The 12751-nt window shown below is 42.0% G+C and overlaps 1 long non-coding RNA gene across 2 annotated transcripts; it reads right to left on the bottom strand.

Moving 5' to 3' along the window:
* Positions 1–4362: 4362 nt before the first annotated feature.
* On the bottom strand, positions 4363–7461 carry LOC136473120 (uncharacterized). 2 transcript variants are annotated; one of them, XR_010762498.1, is made up of 5 exons: positions 7056–7461; positions 6162–6230; positions 5164–5871; positions 4999–5059; positions 4363–4615 (listed from the first exon to the last, which is right to left on the bottom strand). It is a non-coding gene; the product is annotated as an uncharacterized lncRNA (long non-coding RNA). The 2 variants fall into 2 exon arrangements; XR_010762499.1 differs by lacking the exon at positions 4999–5059.
* Between the last annotated feature and the right edge of the window lie 5290 nt (positions 7462–12751).

Genomic DNA, 12751 nt, shown 5'->3' with positions numbered 1-12751 from the left:
ATGTACCAGAGGGAACAAGGCCCGCGGTGTTTTGGCCAGAAGCTTGATAGTGAAGACGGTGGGGAGCATCCGGGAGAGCCTTGCTAGAAGGCACATCGGAGACCCACTTGCGCATGGGGAAGGCTCAAGGCTATCCACAAAGTTATCCGACCGGGAGCTTGGCCCTTGCGGGGAATTCCTTGCAAGGGGCTCCAATGAGAACTAGGGGGAAGCTTGTGCGCTTCTCGATACCTCGATAAAAATATCAGAGTCGTCGATGGGAGTTTGTATATCTCTACGTTGCTCTTTAGCTTTCGCATTTACATTGATTTTATTACTCTTTTTGTGGTAGAGATAGCAACATACTAGTAAAACCATAGTTACATATTTAGATAGTTTATCTTTTGTATAGGTTTTGCTAGGGTTAGAAAAAGAGGCCATAGTTTAGAGTTAGATTTTTAAGTTGTCTAATTCACCCCCCTCTTAGGGATCATTATCCCTTTCACACCTATGAGTCCCTAGTTCACAAGCTAGGACATAAGGGCCCATGAACCACCAAAGAGCTGCTCGATATCGCCACCAGCCACGCCTCAGGCAAGGAGGTGATCGGGGTGATTTTCGACCGCCTCAAAGGCAAGGCTAAGTGGGATGAGGATGCCAATGAAGGCGCCTCCAACCATCCTAGCAAGAATAAGAACAAGCAACACCATGAGGGCTCGCTCATGGCCTCCACTGACCATAAGGTGGGTTAGAAGCCCACCGAGGGTACCCTAAACCACTTCGAGAAGCTGCTCGAAGGGCCATGCCTAAACCATGCTTTCATCGTCGAGCACCTATACAAGGACTGCATCCTCATAAAGTGGTTCCCATGGTGGTCTGGAGCCTGAGGATGACCCCTAGCTAGGCCACCGGCTACACGCCATTCTTTATGGTCTACGGTTTCGAGGCTATCCTCCCGACCGACCTCGATTATGGAGCACCGAGGGACAGGGCATATGATGAATAGGGAGCCAAGGCATCCCTCAAGGATGCCATAGACCAGCTAGATGAAGCATGTGATGTTGCCCTCCTCCGCTCGGCCAAGTACTAGTAAGCATTGCGCCGGTACCATAGCCGTCAAGTGCGGGGTCAGACCTTCAACGTCGAGGACTTGGTGCTTGGCCTTGCCTAGAGCAACAAGAACTACCATAAGCTCTCTCTGCCATGGGAGGGACCATATGTCATTATGGAGGTGCTCCGAGCAGGCACCTACAAGCTTAGGACTATCGACGGTGAAGTCTTCATCATCGCCTGGAACATCGAACAACTACGTCGCTTTTACCCTTAATTTACGCACACTTTCTCTTATCAGTTTTGCTATCAACTCCTCGATCTTTAGTGACACCCGACCCTAGTAGCGACAGGGGGTCGGGCCTCACTCGGGGGCTGATAAGAGCATATCTATCCGGTAGACATTGTCTATGCCCAACTCTTTCTCACCTTAAGACCTAGAAGCGAAGGTCGTGGAAACAAACACTAGGTAAAACTGGTCGGACTGCAAGAAATCTACGCCCCTGCGGCTATGATATTTTTGCTCACCGGCGTGATTAGAGTTTTTTCCGCACCTCGAGCTTTTTAGCCTTAACTACAAAAAGAGTCGATACGTATTTAAGAGTATATCCACCTAGCGAACATTCTCCGTGCCCAACCGTCTCTCACGTTAAGATCTAGAAGCTATAGTCGCAGAAACGAACGCTAAGGAAAACTGGTCGGATTGCAACAAACCTACGCCCAGCTGCTATGGCATTTTTTATCACCAGCATGATCAGAGTTTGTTCATCCGCACCCCGAGCTTTACAGCCTTAACAATGGAAAGGGTCAGAACGCATTAACCTTTTTATACAAAAAGGGGAGAGGCTAAAAATCTGTTTGTCCATAACAAAATTTAAGAGCTTGTCCACTTATTACGAGTTTGTCGCCTGGCTTATCTGCCTAACTAATTTCTTGGGGGGATGATCTCATCCTCTATCTCTGTAGGTAAGTCTTGTGCTAGTGGGTCACCTAAGTCAATCGGATGGCTCAGGTCACTGACAGGAGACCGGTAAGGAGCAGTGGAATGCCTCATGCGGGTTATGCCAACTCCATCATGAACGATGGACCCGGATTCCACTCAAACATATCCGGTAAAAGTTTCCCGAACCTACCACTCGAGCCATCAAGGAAGGGTTTGGAGGGGCCCACCGGTGAAATCTCTAGCGAGAAGAGGCCAACGGGTCACCCAAGTTGATCGGACGGCTCGGTGAAAGCTCTAGTTTGGTTTTGGTAAATTGATGAAACCCTAAGTGCTAACCTAGTTTTTCAAGTGATCATGAAATAGGTAGCACATTCCAAGTGGTGAAGCAAATGAAGATCATGATATGATGATGGTGATGCCATGGTGATGATCAAGTGCTTGGACTTGAAAAGAAGAAAGAGAAAAACAAAAGGCTCAAGGCAAATGTATAAGTGGTAAGAGCCATTTTTATTTTTGGTGATCGAGACACTTAGTGAGTGTGATCACATTTAGGATCGATAGCCATACTATTAAGAGGGGTGAAACTCATATCAAAATACGGTTATCAAAGTGCCACTAGATGCTCTAACTCATTGCATATGCATTTAGGATCTAGTGGAGTCCTAACACCCTTGAAAATGTTTGTGAAAATATGCTAACACACATGTGCACAAAGTGATACACTTAGTGGTTGGCACATTTGAGCAAGGGTAAGAAACTTCACCAGCGGAGTGTTTGCCCGTAGAGTGCGGACAGTCTGACGGTGCCACCGGTGCCCTATAGAAAATACAAGAATTCACAGAGTGATCGAACGCTGGGTCACTTTGTGACTGGACGCTGGATGAGTGCGTCTGGTCCTACTGTCATGGCAGCGCATAGAGGAGACATTGAATGACCATATGCTGGGTGAGTCCTATCGGGCATGACCGGACGCATTCGATCATGAGTGGAGGCTTACTGGAATTGACCGGACATAGGGGTCCTGTGTTCGGTCATGATCCAACTGACGCGTCTGATCGCCTCTGAATCCTTACTAGAAATGACCGGACACTGGTGTTGGAGCCTTCGGTCACTTCGAGCAGTGTGTCTGCTCATCACTTGACCATTGAGATCGGGCGAACATCGTTTGAAGCTGATGACACGTGGCAAGCAACGGGTGACCGGACGCTGGGGTCCTGTGTCCGATCGATCTGACCTTAGCGTCCGGTCACCCCGTGTTGTGCCCAGTGAAGGGTACAACGACTCTATTTCATGGGGGCTTCTATTTAAGCCCCATGACCGGCTCAAGCTCACTCTATTGGCCATTTGCATTGATATAGCAACCTTGTGAGCTTATCCAAAGCCCTCCCACTCATCTCCATCATAGATTCATCATCTTTGTGAGATTGGAAGTGAATCCAAGTGCATTGCTTGAGTGTTTGCATCTAGAGGCACTTGGTGTTCATGTTTCGCTGTAGGATTCGCTTGTTACTCTTGGTGGTTGCCGCCACCTAGAGGGCTTGGAGCAGTGAAGATCGTTGAGCGGAGGTTGGTGATTGTCTCCAGCTCCGATCATGGTGATTGTGACAGGTTCTTGACCTTTCCCCGGTGGAAAGCCAAAAGGTATTCTAGTGAATTGCTCGTGGCTTGTGTGATCCTCATCTTGTGTTCACTACAAGGTTTTACCCCTGATGCAATGGCCTAAAAGCGTTGCAATATACCAAAAATGGTTGCGAAAGACAAAATTGCGACGAAAATTTTTTGTTTGCTGGCGTTGCCATAGTAACCATGGGGAAAGGTTTGCCCAACGACTCTCTTTGGTGTTGCAATACATTTTCCCCTATTGCAACACCAGAAATACCTATTGCCACGAACCCAAAGTGTGGCAATAGGTGCACTAGCAACGATATTTGGTGTTGCAATAGATCGTATTGCCAGGCATCAATAGCATTGCAATAGATGGACCCTTTGTTGCCACGCTATCTCGGTGGTTGCTATAGGTGGAACCGTCTATTGCCACGATAAATATTTAGTTGCTAGAGGTAGCCTCTCTATTGCAACACTAAACATTGTGGTTTCTATAGGTGCATCCGTCTATTGCCACGATAAATGTTTGGTTGTTAGAGGTTGCCTCTCTATTGCAATGATCAATACTGGTTGCTATTGTTGGACCCTCTATTGCCACACTAACTATTGTGTTGCTACAGTTTGGAGACTCTATTGCAATACCCACTATTCCGTTGGTATGATGTTTTTTGCAACACCGTTTGTTTGTTGATATATCATATATTGCAATGCCAAATTATTTTGTCGATAGTCCATATTGCAACGCTTTGTTTGCTTCAAACAATAATTGCATGACAAACAATATATGATGAAAGAAGCATTTAGACATCCATTAATCCAAAATATGCTTTGTTCGTACAACTCATTAATGAAACCACATCCAATGTCAAACTTAGTTGATAACACATGCACATCAACTGAAACACATAAGGCATCTGACGCACAGTAGCTACTTTGAATAGTTCAAAATGTAATAAGCTATGTGTAGCAATGTAGCAAAGGTTGGCTTGACATTAACCGTCCATCAGTTGTGCACTCCACTCAAACTCTATCTTGCTCCTGGAAAGAATAATTAACATTGGTATATGCATCAGATAAATTGTAATTGTACTATTTTGGCAACATGGACTCAACAAAGTAAGCAATTTAGAATCTTAAACTAAAGACTAATAGGTTTGCAAATTTGTAGAATCATTGAAAAGTAAAATTCCTCATCAAAAGCTATATGATAAAAAAATGCTCTACAACATTGATCTTCATTTAAGAACATCCACAATGAGAACATCTACCATATGATTTTTATTTGATTTTATCAAGCCTAGAAGACAATCAGGTATATACAAAAAAAAACATTCACACTGACAACATATACGAAAACCATATACAATTTCAAAGCTGATACAGAAACATGCAGAGGTAGTAGAGTGGCAAAAAAAATTCACCTATGCATTACCGACTTGTTGATAAATACTACACTAATCCATATCTTCAGTTCATAGGCAGCTGCAAGTTTAATATGCAGCTCATGATGGCACTTGATTTCAGCAAACAACTTAAAAAATCGAGTTCCAATGAAAATTCTGTAATTAACAAGATGTTAAATTTACCTTTACTTTCGTCTGGACTGCTCCTTTCTATAGGTTCTTTAAAATCCCAGAGGCTCATAGTATTGGTTGCATCTCCTACAAAGGTCCAACTAAAACACTCGACAAGTTAAATTAGACTGTAACATTATAACAAGCTGGCATGATCATGATTGGTTAGCAGAAGCAGAAGCTTATAAAGGTTCTCATGTTTTCAGTTCATGGGCAGCATGATGTTAACTAAGCCGAGCAAGCAGGAAAACTTGTGTGTACTGCAGAACATATGCAATCCAAGGCCAAAGAAAGGTAATGAAAGTAACGACAACAGAGTTATTACATTACTTTGGCCTTTTGATTTGATTGCTTAATCAAGGAGACAGTGATCAATTATTTGCTTTGTCTTAAAACAAACTTGTCACTAACCTATCATTTGTATATGAAATTAAACAAAGTGATCATATGAGAACTGTAAAACAGACACCATTAGTTGGTAGCAGCAGTCCAGACTAGAGGGGCCTCTTTCGATCCCAGTAAAGAACAGAAAGATGAGGCATTAAGCATATGAATGAAAAGAAATAATCAGAGCAGTAATCATTGGATTGTGTAAAAGTTGAGAGAGATTCCCAACCCTTCAAATTTCAGACAAGACCCTAGCAAATCAATGAGGAACAAAGGAGATATATCAGATAAGCTCTGGACAGCTAGAAGGGAAACTGAGATTATGATTAATGCCTGCATAAACAAAAAAAACAAATTTATTTACCAATGAAAATAAGATAAAAAAAGAACAACTCTACTACATAATAGCTTCAGCAAAACATCTTGCACGTAAGGACATCCTAAGATAAAATTCATAAAACTCATGGGGTTGCTTCATTTAAACTGCTACTACTGCATCAATTTATACTTGCTTTTAAATTTTATAAGGGATCACAGGATCTCAATTGCAACACATAGATAGCACGTCCTAAAATGACATAAAGGGTACATGAGCAGAAATCATTAGACAGGTGCAATCATACTTGCTTTCAAATTGAAGCTCACTTCCATTCAGCATGCTTCTTACGTCACAACTACCGAACCTCAGTTATCTGTCAAGTCACAATACAAGCAAAGGTAAACTATAAACTTTCAGTACCTCATTCATTCCGCATTTCAGTCAATTAAATAAGCCTTCAAGCAACCAAGCCTTGAGCAAGGAGAGAGAGATTATTTTCTTAGAGTTATGATGTAGGGAGATATCAGATAGGCTGTTGATGCTACCAGCTAAAACAGAGACCGATTCTATTGCAAAACTAAGCAATATACTAAGACGAGAACTCTAAAAAAATCAACTTCATCCAATTCACTAACAAAGAAATTGCATATCATGGCTAGACAGGACTTGGGACACAATTTGTGCCATGGCAAGTGGTAACACTTGGCATTAGATTAATATGCAAGTCTAAGCATGTCTAGGTTTGCAAAATCCAAGTAGAGAGAAGCACATACAAGCAATTATCACAAGGAACTGCATGTCCATTAGTACAATCCTAAGCCCAAAGTACACTTCACTATATTCTACACTGATCTATGAATGGGAATACTGTTGTTCTTTGGAAACACATACTATAGAATTTTAACAAGACATGATAGTTATGATGTACAAGACATGATAGTTATGATGTATCCAAATGCAAATGTCTATTAAAATAAAAAAGGTACAAATTGATTATATTTTCACTAACAATGTAGCCGTCATGGCTGCACATATCATAGGGGAATGTTCATAAATCTGCAAGTTGCACATGCTCATTTTATCGAACGCCTTCCAGACAGACAAAACACAACCTACTAGGTCCTAATGAAAAGCATGGAACCCCAACCAAAAGTCATGGGGAAGAGTCGAAGAGATATGGGATCCAGGGGATTCTCACCGGCAGAGGAAGCCACGGATTGATGGCCAGATCGACTACCGAATGTGATGAAGTGGTGATTGGCACTCAACGTGGATGCCCCTGCCTGATGTTGAGCCACTATTGGTGTGTGGCGAACCTGGCACACGGTGACTCCATGAAGCTCTTCGTGGTGGCCGGGATGCGGCTGGTCTGAGGCAGAAATAGAAGGCCGCCATAGTGTGGATCTGGTCGGGAAGAGCAAAGGCGATGGCCACCAGGTGGTGAAGTCTTGATCTATCGGTCAGGGTAGGGAGAGGATCAGAGGAAGGGGTGAGGCCATGAGGGCGCCCATCGTCCAAAGAGGTTGGGATTTGGGGCGGCGGCCGTAGAGGAAGGGGATGAGGGGCTCCCGTCCACCCAAGAGGCAGAAGTGGGGGTGTGGGTGGTGGACTGGAAAGGAGCGAGTGGTGGACTGGAAAGGAGCGATTTTGATGGAGGGTAGAGAGGGAGTCAAATTTGGGGCGTGCGGTGCCGAGCTATGGACGGCGGGAAGTACCGGAGATTTGGCGATTCGAATCCTATGGTGTAGTGGCGTTGGCAGCAGCTAGGGTTTATCAGTCAGCCAATGATATTTTTCTCTAACAACAAATCAGTATTAATCGGACTTATCAGTCTAGAAACCAACTAGCGACCAGGCTCGAAGACGGGAGTTTGATTTTTGGCTAAAATTTTTAACAATCGAAGGCTGCAGTCGTGTAGTATTATGTATTCAGTTAAATCCTAGTCTGATATAGGTGTTAATTTAACTTTTTGCATGCCTTCTGAGAATTATTTGTTTGCCTCTCAAGATTTTAGAATGATTGGTGGGTTAGTGTATAGTAATTAGGTATGATGGAAATAATGTACTTTATTGTTCCAAACTAATATTATTTTAAAATCATGTTATGGAATTATTTCTTTATTTTTTTCAAAAATAGGAAATGTGTCCATACGTTGCTACATGTAGGATATAGTTGCTGTATATAACTAGGGCTACCTCAAGGTGAGAGAGCTAGCTGGTGAGTGCTATTATGATAGAAGTACGTCCTCGTCAATCGGCCCGTTCGTTGGTTGATTTTTAGGTTGATAAGCTTGACTGGTGCTGGTTTGTTATGAAAGGAAAACATTGTTGTCTGGCTGATAAGTCCTGACTAAAACCAACAAGTGAACATGCTGAATATGGTCCCTTCTATGAGGAGCGACGAGCGAGGAACCTGACGGTGATAAAATATATAAATATGTGCATTTTCAATAATATTTGTATATGATCTTCAAATGCATGTTAGAATAAATATTGTATTTGTTTTAAAAATAAACATATTTTTGCAAACCCTATCTATCCATTGGATTAATTTTCTTAGCGATTGGGTTGGGTTGGGTTTAATAAAAAATTGGGTTGGATGGGTTGGGATTGGATTATTTTTTTTGTGGGTTTGAATGGGTTGAACACATGTGTTGATGTTGAATTTTTAATATATCATAGTATACATATATTAACAAACTAGCTTAATGGCATTTTGAATCTTATTTAACAAATTTTAGTCAATTTTAACAAAAATTTATGGTGTGAATGCGAGCTTTTATTTTTGGGGTTCGGCTTCCGATGTGGGGCCGAGCGGACTCAGGCAGCACAGGGCTGAGTAGGGGTGGCGGCGTGGGATCAAGCAGAGGCCGAGCGGTGGCGGTGGCGAGCCGAGCATGAGCGACGACGCGTCTCTGAGCAAGCTTCCCGAGTGCAGCGGTGCGGGTCGAGCAAGCCGTGCGAGCGCAGGCGCGGGGTGTGGGGTGTGGGGCTAAGCATAGGTGTGGGGCGAGCGCAGGTGGCGTGGGGGCGGCAGCGTGGCTGCTAGGTACTGCCTGAGAGAGGAATAAGGAGGAGGGCATAGAGACTGACATGTGGGGCCATGTGGCAGGGATCTCAACCCACATCCCATATGTCTCCAACAAAAACAAGAAACTGGGACGGACCCGACCCACACAACCAAACAAGAAACGGTTCACTCCATTCGAGAAAATAAGGGATGGATCCAACCCATCCCAGCAAGTCCCACAACCAAACATATGCAGAAAATATGGGGTGGGTGGTTGGGTTGAATAAGGGAGTTAATTTGTTATGGTATGGGTTTGATTGAGTATGGGGTTTTAACCCATTAGCATGCCTAGCACCAGAATTCTAATCAGATCGAATTGGCTTTTGTAATCCGAACTCGATCTACAATATCATTGGCTTCACTATAGAACATAAGCCATTGATGGATAGAAATTGATTTTTTCTGAAATTTAAATAGTTCGAAAAGGATAAGTGACTTTGATGCTTCGAAAAAATAACCTTAGTGAATTATTATTAACTTTTTATTAAAAATAAAATCTGATTAAAATTCGTGTTCCCCTTATCATTCTTGCTAAATCCCCTAGTCATCGAGAACTGGGGATACACAATTCGGTGTTTTGGAATTATAGATAGAGAGGTTGTTTGACCATAGTCAAAACCCGGTATCATGCTAGATATAATGACTATTTTGGAGTTGTTGTTATATCACTTTGGCTACAAAAGCTCTTATATCACTTTGACTAGTTTGGTATGTTTGTTCATGATAGAATTATTTAGATATGTTTATAATACATATTTTCATTGGAAATTATAATTAAATTATTTTTATAGCCAAATAAATATATTATATTAATTTCCATGCTAAAATATAAATACGTCTGATTTTTAATAAGAACGTGGTTTGGTCCCTTTCCAAGTTTCAAAATTCTATGAGAAGAGTTGGATATATTATTAAAAATACAAAATACCACTAAGTGACTTAAAATAGAAATAAAATTTTAATCTTTATATGTATGCTTGGTCACATATATAGCCACAAATATATTTTAAAATAAACTAGTTCATGTATATATATACTAGAATCTCTGCTTCTCTCTTCTGGCGCGATATTAAATTTTGTAACCCATGGCCGCGCCAATCAACTTATCTTCTCCTTTATAAAATTTGGCTCCCTCCCCCTCTCATTTACTCGTGTGTGTTGGCGGCAACTGCTCGGAGATGGAGGAAAAATTTCACGAGAACCGGTGACGGCCCCTCGGTGGATCTTGGCTCGGGCGCTCGCCCGGCGTGCGACGTTGGGCGGCGGCGCTATCCCTGCGTCCTTGCCCAGCGCTCCTCATTCCGCTCTCGGTCGGGATCCCCAGTTGCCGCTCGGCCAGATCTGGCGGCATGAAAGGGCAGTAGCCGGTTGGCTGCTGGAGCAGCGTCGAGCCACCGACCAGCAATACGGTGGCGCTGGGCAGAAAATCGGAAAACCAGGCGGAGGCAGAATGTGTGCAGGTATGTGATCCGTTCCTCTACCCAGCATCATTACATCCTTGTGCCTCTACCATCAATTAGCTAGATCTAGTTGAAGGTGCTCCTGGCCTCCTAGGTCCCTAATTTTTGCCTGATTCCCTCGGCTTGTTTTTTTCTTCTTCTAATTTTGCATATCAGTGAGTGGATGTGTCGTAATTTTGGCCGCCTCGCACAAAGGACACTGTAGCTACGGGAGCATTGCAGAAAGCAGCTAACTAGATGTGGTTGTCTGACGCCTACACGTATCGACCCAGAAACAGGGGGAATGGTGAGCATGTACACAGATAATCTATTTATCATGTATATCATTGACTCTTGCATTGTTAGGTGGATACTGCGGTATAATATTACTACAGAATCGAACCAAGTTCAGATAATCCATTTTATCGTGTATGTATGCTTTTTAGTTTATGCATTTTCCCTGTTTAATTGGTGCTTAGAATTCATAAACACAAGCCCATTATATGATTCCATTCAATATGGTTTCAAGATGATGCATTAACTTTTAATCTTATGCAACTTTTATGTTAGGTCTGTTAGGGAGCTGTAATTATGTATATGTTGATAAGTTCTGTCACTGCTCATACGTGCCTTCACGTATTCTCCTATTTGTAATGTTAATTTGGTTTCTAGGATAACTAAGTTTATGCATATTAACCTGACTTTCTGCTGTTGATGTGATAATGTTAAATGCCACAATGTTCCCTTCTGTTATTGCTCACCAACTGCACAATTTTTTTAAGGAGTCCAACTGCATAATTTTTGTATGGATATCAATCGGCTTTGTATTGTTGTGTTTGAATGACACATTTATGTCCTGCTATCTGATAGAATTTTATGTTCTTTTTGTTGGTCTCTTAAATTCGGAAGATGACAAACCACCAAGGCTGTGGAGAATATTAACCTTACTTAATAGTTCTGTATTCTCTAGTATTCCTTTCTTGTTTTTTTGCTAGGTACCAGGTTTTCTTTTCTACTATAATTTATTTCAATGTTAACTTGTTACAATAATTTTCACAAAAAAGAGCAACATATTTTATTGTCTCTCTCCTTGGTGGGGTGAGGTCATAGCTATGTGATTTAATATATTATTTCCCTTACCATTACTTCCAGCCACCTGAAAGAGATGTCATTTGCTCTGTTACATCTTTGAGAAGTCTAAATTTTTTATCAGGTATTCCTTTTTTGCCTCCATTGTTTTAGTACAAGTGAAAATTAGACCTTTACTTGCAGAATGATAGTTATTCATTAAGAAGAGGACCATGGACACTATTATGGATCTACTACTTGCTTGAACTATCTCCTATCGACAATAATTTAACTGCTTACAGCCTATACTCTATCAATTATGCAACTTATGATTTTTCTAGAAAATTCTGTAACTTGTAGGATTCATAAATCAGCCAGCCACATAGATGTTCAGATATCTTGACACTTTAGGAGATCAGGAGTGATATATATGAATGCCACACTTACAAAACTGTGGTGTTGTTTCTATGCAGGAATGAGTGATGAAATGAACAAAGATTGCCAAGATCCTTTAATAAGAGTTCTATCTGAAGATTTGGAAACATGGGTTTCTAGTACTACTTTAGACATGATTGGAGCTTTTCTATTTTCAAGACGGTGTAGAATGGAAAGTGACCATATTTGGACCCTTGCAACGTTGATATAGGCTTTTAGCAACACATATATGGGTTGCAAAAGGGAGTTTCATCTTGTAGTGGTAATGTAGGATAATACCTTCGACTTGGCTTTTAGCAACACTTTAGAGGATCGCCCAAGGTATGTTTGGCAGATACGACAATGGAAGTCGAAGTGGTAGAGGAAGCTCGTCTCCTAGTTGGGACTTTTGTCCCACAATTTGAAGCTAGTTTTTTGGACCTCACCTAGTAGTTTAAAAGATGAGTTTAGATTGGAACACCTGATATGGTTTTTTGTTAGAAGTATTTTGTGACGCCAACAAAAAAATTATCTCATGTACTAGGAGATATGCAATCATGAGCAAGCAACACAGTTATGATATTTTGTGACTATACTACTATGGATTGCTTTGATGAATTATATGGCATGTACATGGCATTGATGACTTTCGCCGAAGCTTCCTGATGATGGGCGTTGGCCTCTCCTGATGATGGTTGCCAGCCTAGCCTCCCACGATGACACCTAGGGCGCCGGGCGAAGGCTGATGGCTGCGTGCTCACCCTCCAAATGATAATGAGCGATGGTGTTTCACATGATCGTCTTGGGTGTGGCGTTTCTTGTGAGATCAATGTAGCCTGAACTACGATCGAGCAAACAAACGATGCTCACGTAATGCTGTTGTCACTGAAAGGCTCACCAAATA

This window comes from Miscanthus floridulus, chromosome 8 (assembly GCF_019320115.1).
Source record: "Miscanthus floridulus cultivar M001 chromosome 8, ASM1932011v1, whole genome shotgun sequence".
Taxonomy (NCBI): domain Eukaryota; kingdom Viridiplantae; phylum Streptophyta; class Magnoliopsida; order Poales; family Poaceae; genus Miscanthus; species Miscanthus floridulus.
This window is presented reverse-complemented; position numbering and strand designations above follow the sequence as displayed.